Below are 12,570 nucleotides of genomic sequence, written 5' to 3' on the forward strand. Positions count from 1 at the left end.
GACAGACAGACAGACAGACAGACAGACAGACAGACAGACAGACAGACAGACAGACAGACAGACAGACAGACAGACAGACATTACGGAAAAGTAAAAAGTGCATTTTCTTGTTACTATGGACATGACCGATACAGAGATACTTTTCAAATTCTGAGCTCTGTACAGACCAAACTCTTATTTTATATATATAACTACTGATGTACCCGTGCTTCGCTACGGAATTGTAATGTACACGTTGTCTGCAAGATTGTATTAAATTGCATAGCTCTTAACGTTACCCTAAAAACACGACGGGGTAGACATCAAACATCTTTTCCCATATGAAGACTAAGTTAGGGAATTTTCTCTGTAATGGTAGACCGCTTGCATACCATCAGTCACAATCAGGTTGGGGAGTTTTCATTGTAATGGTAGACACTCACTCTCCACCTGCCTTTTTACATCCTCAGAAAGACTGGTCTTAGTTGATTTTCGAACTGAAATGAACATACATTACAATGACGTCAGTAGGAATGGCGCGATTAAAAGCAATGCTTTCGTATGAAATACTCGATCAAATGAAACACCACATATTTTCTCACTTTCACCGAACAGGACTACACTGCCGATCTAACAGTCCGAAGTTCTAGAGCTCGAATGACCGAGCCGCAGACAGCCGTGATTCGTGAACACTCTTCGTCTTTTTTCGGCGGAGAGAGGGTCGAATAGTGGGGACTTCCAGGGTAAAAAATATGCCCTTTTACTAAACTGCTTCCTAGGAGTACCCGATGAATCGGAAAATATCAATTCACTACAATGGCGGCGGAATAATCTATCTTACTTGGAGGCAAATTTTTCCTCGAAGCCAGAGGGAACCCCCCCCCCCGATTCACTGACAATTTGGAATAAAATGGCTGTAGAATTTATTAAAAATGAAGAGGAAGAAGTTTTCCTTAAAAACGGCTCTTTTCAGGGTTGAACTTTGAGTTATTTAGTGAATTGTGCTGCTATAATTTGGAATAGGCCTAAATTGTTATTCTAGACCAGGCCGTACTACTGCTACTACTACTACTACTACTACTACTAAGTCAGCCTCTGCCTAAAGTATGCACACTGCTCATTCAAAACAGCACGTCAGAATAGGGATTGAATAACTGGAATACTATGAAGAACCAGTGTGTTACGTACCAGCTGCATCACAAATGTATGAACCAGAGGAATGGCATGCTAAAGAAGAAAGTTTTCTAACTCCCCGGCTATTTCCCGCCAATATTCAGTCAGGCTATTATACTCGGTACCCAGCAGTAATTCCATCTTTCGGAGTTGGGAGGCAGCGTAAGAAACTAATAATATCACAACAAACAATGGTCAATGTAATGTTATTATTGATCAATGTTATGCGCATTCGATATTGTAGACCTTCACATTTAGTTTTTTCCAACTCTGAAATACCACTCTTAACATAGTTAGTACGGCAACACTGAAAAAGAACATAAATGATCGGAAACTGTATTCTATGTAACTTTTGTTATGTAATACTTTTCGATAGGACCAAATATATAGGTATTTAAAAATTAAATTTTAGGCGCCTTCCGCTAAACTACAATTTCATCCGGGGTGAATAAAATTGTTTATATCTTAGACTGTAGTTCCTTATTCCTCGACTCTTTATACCTATTTTCATTAAATTCTGTTAACCAATTTTCTCGTGGCTCGGCGTCGATATGGACTTAGCAACAAAAATACAAATTCATGAATATCTGTATTATCATAGCTGGTACGGTAAAAAGGTATAAGACATAAATGGTCGGAAATTTCATTCTATATAACTTAGGTTATTTAGTATTTATCGATACGACCACTAATAACATAAATATTTAAGAAATAACTGTTAGGCCTTCCCCTAAGCTCCCATTTCTCCCAGCGTGAATAAAATTATTTATAGACTAGATTTTGGCGACTTATTTCCCGAGTTTGCATACCAATTTGTATAAAGATAGGAGCACTTATAATATAAATATTTGAAAATTAAATTATAGGCCTTTACCTAAACTACCATTTATAATAGCGTGAATAAAATTATGGCTTAGATTGTAGTGACTTATTCCTCGACTTTGCATACCAATTTTCATTAAATTATCTTTAGCCGTTTTCTAGTGATGCGTGTACATACATACATACAGACAGAGAGAAATTACGGAAAAGTAAAAAGAGCATTTCCTTGTTACTGTTGACATGGCCGATACAGAAATACCATTCTTTTTAAATTCTGAGCAATGTACAGACAAAACTCTTATTGTATATATATATAATGATAAAAACGTGTTACGCAGCTTGATGTTGCAGTTTGTATGTTATTCAGGCCAGTATCTGTTTCAGAGTCTAATTCATTCTGACTTAAAGAACATCATAAGTTGAAAGGGAGGATCAAGTCAAAGAAGTCATTATCTGCATTTTAAGGTGATGCATATAATTTATTCCAAAGATAATAAATCATCACACATATTCAATTATAATTAATTCCGAGGAAAGGGATACCAATCCTGTGCAGGTTATAAAATACTATCGGTGGCAGTATATTCACCTAATTACTCATCGTTGCAAAAAAAAATGTTATCAGATAATCAACTCACCTTCTAATTAAGGGCATATCAAATGCATATAAAGCACTCAGTTTAACTTTATAATTTTTAAATCATTACATGCACTTATTATGAAAAATATTCATGTTCACCACTGTATCTTAATAATCGTACTCACCTTTCAAACACATTACCACGACAGTTATAGTACATATTTTATTGAACATATTTGTTAACACAGCAGACGGTTTCAGAGGACACGTAACGTGTCGGGTACTCCGTCACTTCCTCTTGAGTTCCGTTCTATCTTCTTATCTTTGAACACAGCTGCTTGTCTTCGAGATTGCTCTTTACCTTCTGTATTACATGAAGAAGCTGAAATCCCATTCTAAAAGTTCCGGTCGTTAACTCGCTTTGTAACGCTTTGTAGTCAGGGTATTATAACGATATTTTATGAACCATGAGACTTTATTGTCCCTACATACCATTAAAAGATTCAATTTTTTGTCTTTTGTGTACAATTGAATCAGATATGTCTGCCAAGTGAATAACCAACTTTTACGATTCATTTATTATGCCCGTAATTTCCATAAGGAATTCGCTTCATTCAGTGTTGAGATTTTAATTCTAATTAACTATCCGTGAATATCTCCATAGTATTAGGTGCTACACCCCTGAATATTTGAATCCTTCCCACACGAATTGTTCCTCAATGAATATTTTCATAAGGTACCTAAAACTAAAACACACCTACGTATATTGAAAATATTGTTCTCGAAGCTGTTAGCATTTACAAACGATATCATATTAGTACACCATGGCCTATGGAATGGGAGTTGGCATTTAGGACATATTCTGAGTCAAGGCCCTTTTTTTTTCTCATGTGGCTAGGACCATACAATCAACCGGTGGTCCTTAACACATTAGGCCCAGACCAATGGGAGTTACGGAGTCCCACTTATATGTGACAGGTACGGAACTCATCGGAAGCAACTTGGCAAATTAAATGGAATTGGACTGGTAGCTATTAATATCAATGGGACTTATGGAATAAAGTATAACTCGCTGAGTCAGCAACCAGGATGCATCTGCATGTGTAATGTGTTCAAGATATTCGGATAAGAGGAGATAACGAGGAAGAGTAATCTTAATATGTGTTAAAAAGAGAAGGGCAGAGTTTGTGGTAGAACTGTTCGTCAGAAACACCATTGAACGCAACATATTTTCGATTAGGCAAGTAAATAAGCGAATGATGTGGGTATACTTATCAGTTGGACGAATTAGGACTAGAATTGTCTCAGTGTACTCAGCACATGATAGATAGATAGATCGATAGATAGATAGATAGATAGATAGAGAGAGATAGAGAGAGAGAGATAGAGAGATAGATAGATAGATAGATAGACAGATAGATAGATAGATAGATAGATAGATAGATAGATAGATAGATAGATAGATAGATAGATAGATAGATAGATAGATAGATAGATGTCTTTATTGACGTAGTTAAGGCCATTAGGCCTTCTCTTACACATGAGGATGAATGTACAGGTTTTATGAAACACAAAGTGACATCGTAGTGAGGGTCAACAGCAAGGATAGGATAATCTTAACGGGAAATTTCAATGCGAAAGTAGAACTGAAGGATACGGAAAGTGTGGGGAAGATATGGAAGCTAACAGAAATGTTAAATTGATCAGGAAACGAAAAAGGGAGAGAAAATCCAGGACTTGGAAATTAGACAGGGATGCTGGTGCTAAGTCGCAGACTTGGCGCTGTTTTATGCCTGGATAACTTTTCTGACACCAACCCTATGTCGAGGGAATCTTTACATTTGCGTGTATCCATAGTGTGGGGTGAGTAAATGTATCTGTACTGACACAGAGAAAAAACAGCTTGTCCCCGAGCCAGAGAAATTAACCCAAGGTGCCTAAACTCTTCGACAAGGCCGGAAACTCAGGATCCTCTGAACCATATGACACTGACATCACAGCCAAACAAATATTACCGGTACATACTTACATAAATCCTCGTTATAGACTGTTATGCCATTCAGCGTTCAGTCTGCAAGCCTCTGTGAATTTACTAATTACTGCCACGATCCTATATTTGCGCGTAGTCCTGTGGCCACGTTTACTTCCATATCTCTTATCTTTAAATCGCTGGAAACTGAGTCTAACCACCGTTGTCTCGGTCTCCCTCTACCGCTCTTACACTCCATACCAGAGTTTATTACTTTCCTAGGTAACCTGTCCTCATCCATTCGCGTCGCATGACCCCACCATCGAAGCCGGTTTATGCGTACTTCTTCATCCCACGAGTTAATTCCTAACTTAGCCTTTATTTCCTCATTCCGAGTGCCTTCCTGCCATTGTTCTCACCTGTTTGTACCAGCAATCATTCTCGCTACTTTAATGTCTGTTACTTCTAACTTATGAGTATGCTAACCTGAGTCCGCCCAGGTTTCACTCCCAAGAAGTAAAGTTGGTCTGAAAACAGACCGATGTAAAGATAGTTTCGTAGTGGCGTTGGTTTATTTCTTACAGAATGCTGTTTATCACAACTGCGAGTTCATTTTATTACTTTTACTCCACCTGGCATCAATCCCACTTGCTATACTACCATCCTTGGAGAACAAACATCCTAAACACTTGAAATTATCTACCTGTTCCAGCTGTTGTATCACGAATCTGACATTCAAGTCTCTTTGATTTCTTACCTGCTGACATCAATTTAGTCTTAACATATTTATTACAGCTGTTTTTAAGTTCCAAGTTATTAGACTGCAGGCGTTAGGCACAATCTGCCATTAAGACCAGATCGTGTCCGACTGGTTGGCTGAATGGTCAGCGTACTGGCCTTCGGCTCAGAGGGTACCGGGTTCAATTCCCGGCCGGGTCGGGGATTTTAACCTTCATTGGTTAATTCCGATGGCCCGGGGGCTGGGTGTTTGTGCAGTCCCCAACATTCCTTCAACTCACACACCACACACAACACTATCCTCCACCACAATAACACGCAGTTACCTACAAATGGCAGATGCCGCCCACCCTCATCGGAGGGTCTTCCTTACAAGGGCTGCACTCGGCTAGAAATAGCCACACGAAATTATTATTATTATCACCAGATCGTCATCACAGGCCAGACTGCTTACCACATTTTCACGTAACTGAATCCCTCCCTGCCACTTTATACCATTCAGCGGATGACTGTTGTAAACTATGAACAATGGAAGTGGATGAATACAGCCTTGTCTCACCCCTGTAAGTACCTTGAACCAAGAAATCATTCTACTGTCAATTCTCACTGCAGCCTAATTGTCAAAAATTGCCTTTGATTGATTTGAATAATCTACACTTAATCTCATAATCCTCCCGTACGGCGACCTTTTCCCTTGGTACTCTATCATATTGTCGCTGCCGGGACAGAACCTCCTATGTGAAATAGTTTAGCTTAGAACTTTGGCCGCTAAGGTTCTGTCATCTAAGGTGCAATATTGTGTGAATATCGTCAAGGCTTTCTCGCTCTTCATAATGTATGTGCTGCGGGTCAGTATACCTCCAAAAATATTATCACACAGGAGGTTTTGTCCCGGCAACGACGATATGCCTTCTCTAGATCTACGAAACTTATACATAACTGTCTATTTCTCTGGTAGCATTTTTCAGTTACCTGCCGCATACTGAAAACCTGATCTTGAAAGCCCCTCTGTGGTATGAAACCATACTGGTTTTCATCCAACTTCCTCTCAACCACCGATCGAGCCCTCCCTTCCAAGATGCCCGTGAACACTTTGCCTGGTATACTGATTAATGAGATACTTCGAAAGCTGTTGCAATCCTACCCGTTCCCTTGCTTATAGATAGGTGCAATTACTGCTTTAATCTAATCTGAAGTTCCATTATTAACACTCCACGCTAATTTTATTACTCTATGAAGCCATTTTATCCCTACCTTTCCACTATACTCCACCATTTCAGGTCTAATTCCATCTATTCCTGCTTCTTTATGACAATGGAGTTTATTTACCATCCTTTCCACTTCATCAAGTGTAATTTTACCAACATCACTGTCCTTCTCCCAATGAGCTTGGTTGTTTGCGACATCACAAGGAAGATACCCTTTTAAGTTGAGAAGAATTTTAAATAAAAACTATCTCAAAGTTTAAAAGTTACTGTGTCATTAAATGAACACGAATGTTGAGAAAATGTAATTAATTTTTGAATTCTCGTGGATTCTGGATATTTCGATAAGGCTGATAAATGATACAGGCTAAATAATGTGTAGAGTATTTTTAGGTTTCTAATGAAGCTATCGATTATTAGTGCGGTAATATTACCTGTCACAGACAAGCGAAGAAATTACAAATATCAAAAGAACACATACTCAAAAAGTATACAGCTCTCTGTACAGAATTGTTGTAAGTCTCACGTAGAAAACGGGAAAGTTTTAAATACCAGTTGCTAAGGTACTCGAATTTGTATGCTATTAGAGCTAAGAAATCCTCGTGATTTCAATATTGTTTTGCGTACTGTTTCTAAAATTATTTCCAGACATAAATGTTTTAAAATCATAAAGAAAGGTAAATTCCAGGAATAACGTATATGTTTCTAGTCTTGAATTATATAACTATTGTCTTTATGTTGCGACTAATTTATATACCGAGCTCGAGAGCTGCACTCGCTTAAGTGCGGTCAGTATCAAGTATTCGGGAGATAGTGGGTTCGAAACCCTGAAGATGGTTGTCACTGATTTCCCATTTTCACACCAGGAAAATGCTGGGGGCTGTACCTTAAATAAGGCCACGGCCGCTTCTTTCCAACTTCTTGCCATTTCCTACCCCATCGTCGCCATAAGACATATCTGAGTCGGTGCGACGTAAAGCAAGTAGTAAAAAAAATACGAATGGTTGCAAGAGAACGCTTTGCCGATCAGAAGTATGCTATCGTCGTTTTCTAGAATATTTTGTAATTTAGTGTGAACACATTACGGATACACCTGTTGTACTACTTTTCACTGCGTATCTACATGATGATTGACTTCTTTAATTCAAGCCTCTTAAATTCAATCGGAGTACATGAAAATTTAGTCAATTGTATCGTCAAGTGAATTAGTATTGTGGTTTTATAGCAATCATGGAACTGAGTATTAAATTTGCGAATATTTAACCAAAGGTGCCGATGTTGAGACTTAATAGATAGATTTTTAGACCTACAGAGTGGTAGAACTTATTACAGATGGCAAAGTTCTCCGAGGTGTACAAGAATTTGAAGCTATACTGAACGTAGAGTTTTGTACAATATTAGCAATTGAGCAATAATTTGACCTGAGATAGTTTTACATACCGCAGTTCATGAAAAAACATGTACCATAAATGCACGTGCTGAAATCGTTGGATCTATAATTTTATGAATAGTTCTACAACCTCTCCTGTGAACCACGCGGCCTCGCCGCGGTAGGGACCCTTGCCCGTCCCAATGAAACAGATAGCCGAGCCGTAGGTGGAACCATATCGGACGGGTGTCTGTCGAGAGACCAGAATAACGAATGGTTCATCGAAAGGGAGTAGGAGACTTTCGGAAATTACAAGGGTGGCAGTCTGGATGATTGACATATATGGCCTTTAAATAATATCTAACATGTCTTTCCTATGTCGGTACTGCCAAACGGCTGAAAGCAACGGGCAATTACAGTCATAACTAACACCCGTGGACTGCAGCTCTCTCTGTATGATTGAAATTTGTATCGATGAAGGCTTCCTCCAGGGAAGAATATTCCGGACTCCGGGTAGGCACTACACGAGAGAGCGCAATCATTAGGAAGATTTATACTGACATTCCGCGAGTCATTGCGTGGAAAATTAGAAGTTTGAATCATTGTGGTAGGTTAAAGAATATGAAATGGGAAATGGATAGACTAAAGTTAGATGTAGTTGGTGAGAAGTACGTTGGCAGGAAAAGCAGGATTTTTGGGCAAGCGGTTACGGAATTATAAACACAAAATCAAAGAGGGGAAATGCAGGAGTTGGTCTAATAATGAATAAGAAAACAGGGCAGCGGGTAAGCTACTACGACCAGCTTAGTGAAACGATTATCATTGTTAATATAGAAACCAAAACCATGCCCACCACAACAGTGAAGTTCTATATGCCTACTAGTTCAGCGGATTCTGAAGAAATCGTGAGAATATATGAAGAAATAGATTTAGTATAATATGTAAAATGTGACTAGAACCTAATTGTGATGGGAGACTGGAATGCAGTGGTAGGCCAGGAGAAGAAGCTAATACAGTAGGAGAATTCAAACTGGGACAAAGGAATGAAAGAGGATGTTGGCTTGACGAATTCTGTATCGATCATAATTTAGTCCTTGCCAATGCTTGGTTCGAACCCCGCGAACGACGGCTGAATACATGGACGAAACCTGTGGACACTGGAAAGTATCAAATGAAGGAGCGGCTGTTGATGCCAATTAAATGGGAGACAATTTTGAGGACAGAATTCGACAGCGCATTGACAGACCAAATAAGAACAATGCAGCTGGAATTGATTCCCCTGTGGATGGGGATGGTAGAATAACACCCACGGTATCTCCTGGCTGTCGTAAGAGGCGACTAAAAGGGGCCCCAGGGGCTCTGAACTTTGAAGCGTGAATTGGAAACCACAAGGCCCATAGCTGAGTCCTGGCATTGCTTCCACTAACTTGTGCCAGGCTCCTCACTTTCAGCTATCTTCTCCGACCTCTCTTGGTCAACACTTGTTCTTTTCCGACCCCGACGGTAATCACATATGGAGACCTAGGGAGTCTTTCATTTCCACGCCCTTCGTGCCCTTGTCTTCCTCTGGCCGATACCTTCATTTTGAAAGTGTCGGACCCCTTGCATTTTTCCTCTCTGATTAATGTTATATATGGTACGGTTGCCCAGTTGTACTTCCTCTTAAAACAATAATCACCACCACCAGCTGGAATTGATGATATACTTCAGAAGTCTGTATTCCTTAAGGTAATCCAGCATGGCGGGGTTATCCCACTTGGTGTGTAAAATGTATGATACAGGAGTAATGCCATCCAATTTTTGACAGAATATTATTTTATCTATTGCCAAGAAAGTAGGTGCTGACAAGTATGAATACTACCGTAGCATTAATTTAGTTTCTCAAGCCTACAAAAGTTAAACATGTATTATGGAAATACTAGTTGAATCTGAGTTGGGAGATCAGATTGCCTTCAGAGGAAATGTAGGAACCTATGAAGCAATCCTGACTTTATGTCTGATCTAAGAGGTTTGAATTTAGGAAGGCAAATCCATGATCACGCCGTCCGTCATCATGAGTCGAATTGCTGAGAGAAGAACGATTTCGCTAAATTTGACGAAAAGAAGAGAGATAATGACAGGACACATCTTAAGATACTCAGGACTTGTTCACTTGGTTTAGAGGTAACTGTAGGCAAGAAGAATTGTAGGAGTATACCAGGGTATGAATATGACAAGCATATTACAGTGGATGTAGGTTGTTGTAGTTAAGTAGAAATCAGAAGATTAGCACAGGATAAGGTGGCATGGAGAGCTGCATCAAAACAGTCTATTGGTTGATGACCCAAACAACAGCACAATTTTACAAACCCAAATGTTTCAGAAATGCATGATTTTTGCAATAGATATATAACTGTATATTCAATGTTCTGTTTTACTCGCCGTTGAAGGTTTATTCAGTTAGCGGACTAATGATTAGTTTTATCGAAGATTTCTTAGGTCTTCTACACAGAAATGGGACATTAAAATACCCGGATACTCGTTTACTGTTTTCATGCTTCAGAGTATATTCTGGTAGGTAGATTGGATATAGTACCTACCACGAAACTCTGAATCAGCATATGTATAAATTATGAGATTGTATAATATATTTTGACGATATGATAGCGTAAATATTGACATAATATATCGCTCATATTTCTTCCTGCCAATCTGAAGTTACAGCCCTTCTAATGAAAGATTCATTATTGTGGTAACTCGAAGTTAAGAGGATAAATCTAATAAGATGTTAAGACAATTCATCGTTTCGTATAGATAAATGCTGGACGGAAATTCCCTGGTTCTCTTTCTGTTAAGGTCTTCTTCTTTTACCTCACGCTGATCAAACATTCCGGTTTAAAAACCAAGTTAATATTCAAAATGTACAAACGGAAGTACAGATCATAGCAACTCTTAATGGAGCTGTTAATAGGCTCTTTGATTTAAGCCTTCAAACGACGCCGCTGATATCCCCCTAATTATTCTCTCTTCCGGAGAAATGTACATGCGGAGAAACGGGAGCCATTTAATGGAGCATCCAGATAACTGATTCAGGACAGTTTATTTGTATTTGAATGTTGGTACTACTGTATAATTAAGTAATAATAAAGGATAGACCGTGTATATACGATAGATATTCATTTAAGTTCCTTGTAGCTCTATCCGCATTACTCCTATACTCAACATTCTCAACATTCAAGAGGTAACTTTAAAATGTGATATAACACATTTCTTGAGGCACGTTAAAAATAAGCGACTCACGAGATCAGGAGGAGCTACGTTTGAGTATAATGGTGAGAGCTACGAGGGCGGTAATGTTGTTCATGGCTTTGCACGATATTTTTCGTCAGTTTACGTCAAATCAGATTTTAATTATACTTTGGATGATTTGGCTTTGGATGACATTCCTCTGTTTCCCTCTGTTGATATATTATATGTCAGCGAGATTTCTGTTGAAGAGGTGAAAAATACTATTAATTGTAAACTAAAGCCTAAACGATCGAGTGGTCCTGATGGCATACCTCCATATATAATTAGGGCTTGTGCCGATTTATTGGCTAATCAATTAACTTTCATTTTTAACCTTTCTATTCGCACTTCATCCTTTCATGAAAAATGGAAAGTCGCTAAGGTTACGCCCATTTTTACGACAGGCAGTTTTGTAACGCTATCTAATTATCGTCCAGTGTGTATTATCAATGCCGTAGCTAAGGTATATGAACATATATTGCACCATAAGATTTATAACCATGTTAAGATTGCTCTGTCAGAATTTCAACATGGATTTGTACCCAATAGATCAGTTATCACCAATCTTTTGGGCTATACTCAAAGTTTGTATGATACCATAAATACCAACGGAAGGACTGATGTTGTTTATATGGATTTGGAAAAAGCATTCGATAAAGTTGGCCATAGAATTTTAATTACAAAAATGTATAAATTTGGTTTTTGTAAACAGTTGTTGCAGTTAATTTGTTCATATTTAAAAAACCGACATCAGTTTACTTATTTTAGCAATGGAATTGCAGATAATTTTATCCGTCCTTCTGGTGTTCCGCAAGGTTCAAATCTTGGACCTCTCTTGTTTTTATTTCGAATTAATGATTTACCAGACAATATTTGCCACTCTAACTGTTTACTTTTTGCTGATGATTTGAAATTACAAATACATTAGCGACCACCACGACCAAGACGAGTTGCAAATGGACATTAATAATGTCATTTCTTGGTGTGAAATTAATAATTTGTCTTTGAATGTTAGTAAGTGTAAATACATGACTTTTACCAGGAAGAAGGAGTTTGAAGTCTCAGCCTATCATATACGGGGGGAAAAATTGGATAGGGTTTTAACCTTTAAGGATATTGGTATAATTTTTGACGGTAAGCTAACGTTCAACAATCATATCAGTACAATGACAAAGAATGCTAACCGAATGCTACGACTTTTGATAATAACTTCGAGACCATTTGCTCAGCCCTCTGTACTGAATAAATTATATATTACCTTGGTACGAAGCATACTGGAATATTCTGAAATAATCTGGAGCCCGTATACAAAACAACAAGTGAATGCCATTGAAATTATACAAAACAAATGCCTACGTTACCTTTATTTCAAAACTTTTAAGACTTTTTGCCCTTTCGACACATCAACCCAGTTATTAAGGAATATTTTTCAATTTACTTCATTGAAAACCAGACGGTCACTAATTTC

Source organism: Anabrus simplex, chromosome 1 (genome assembly GCF_040414725.1).
Source record: "Anabrus simplex isolate iqAnaSimp1 chromosome 1, ASM4041472v1, whole genome shotgun sequence".
In the NCBI taxonomy this organism is placed as follows: domain Eukaryota; kingdom Metazoa; phylum Arthropoda; class Insecta; order Orthoptera; family Tettigoniidae; genus Anabrus; species Anabrus simplex.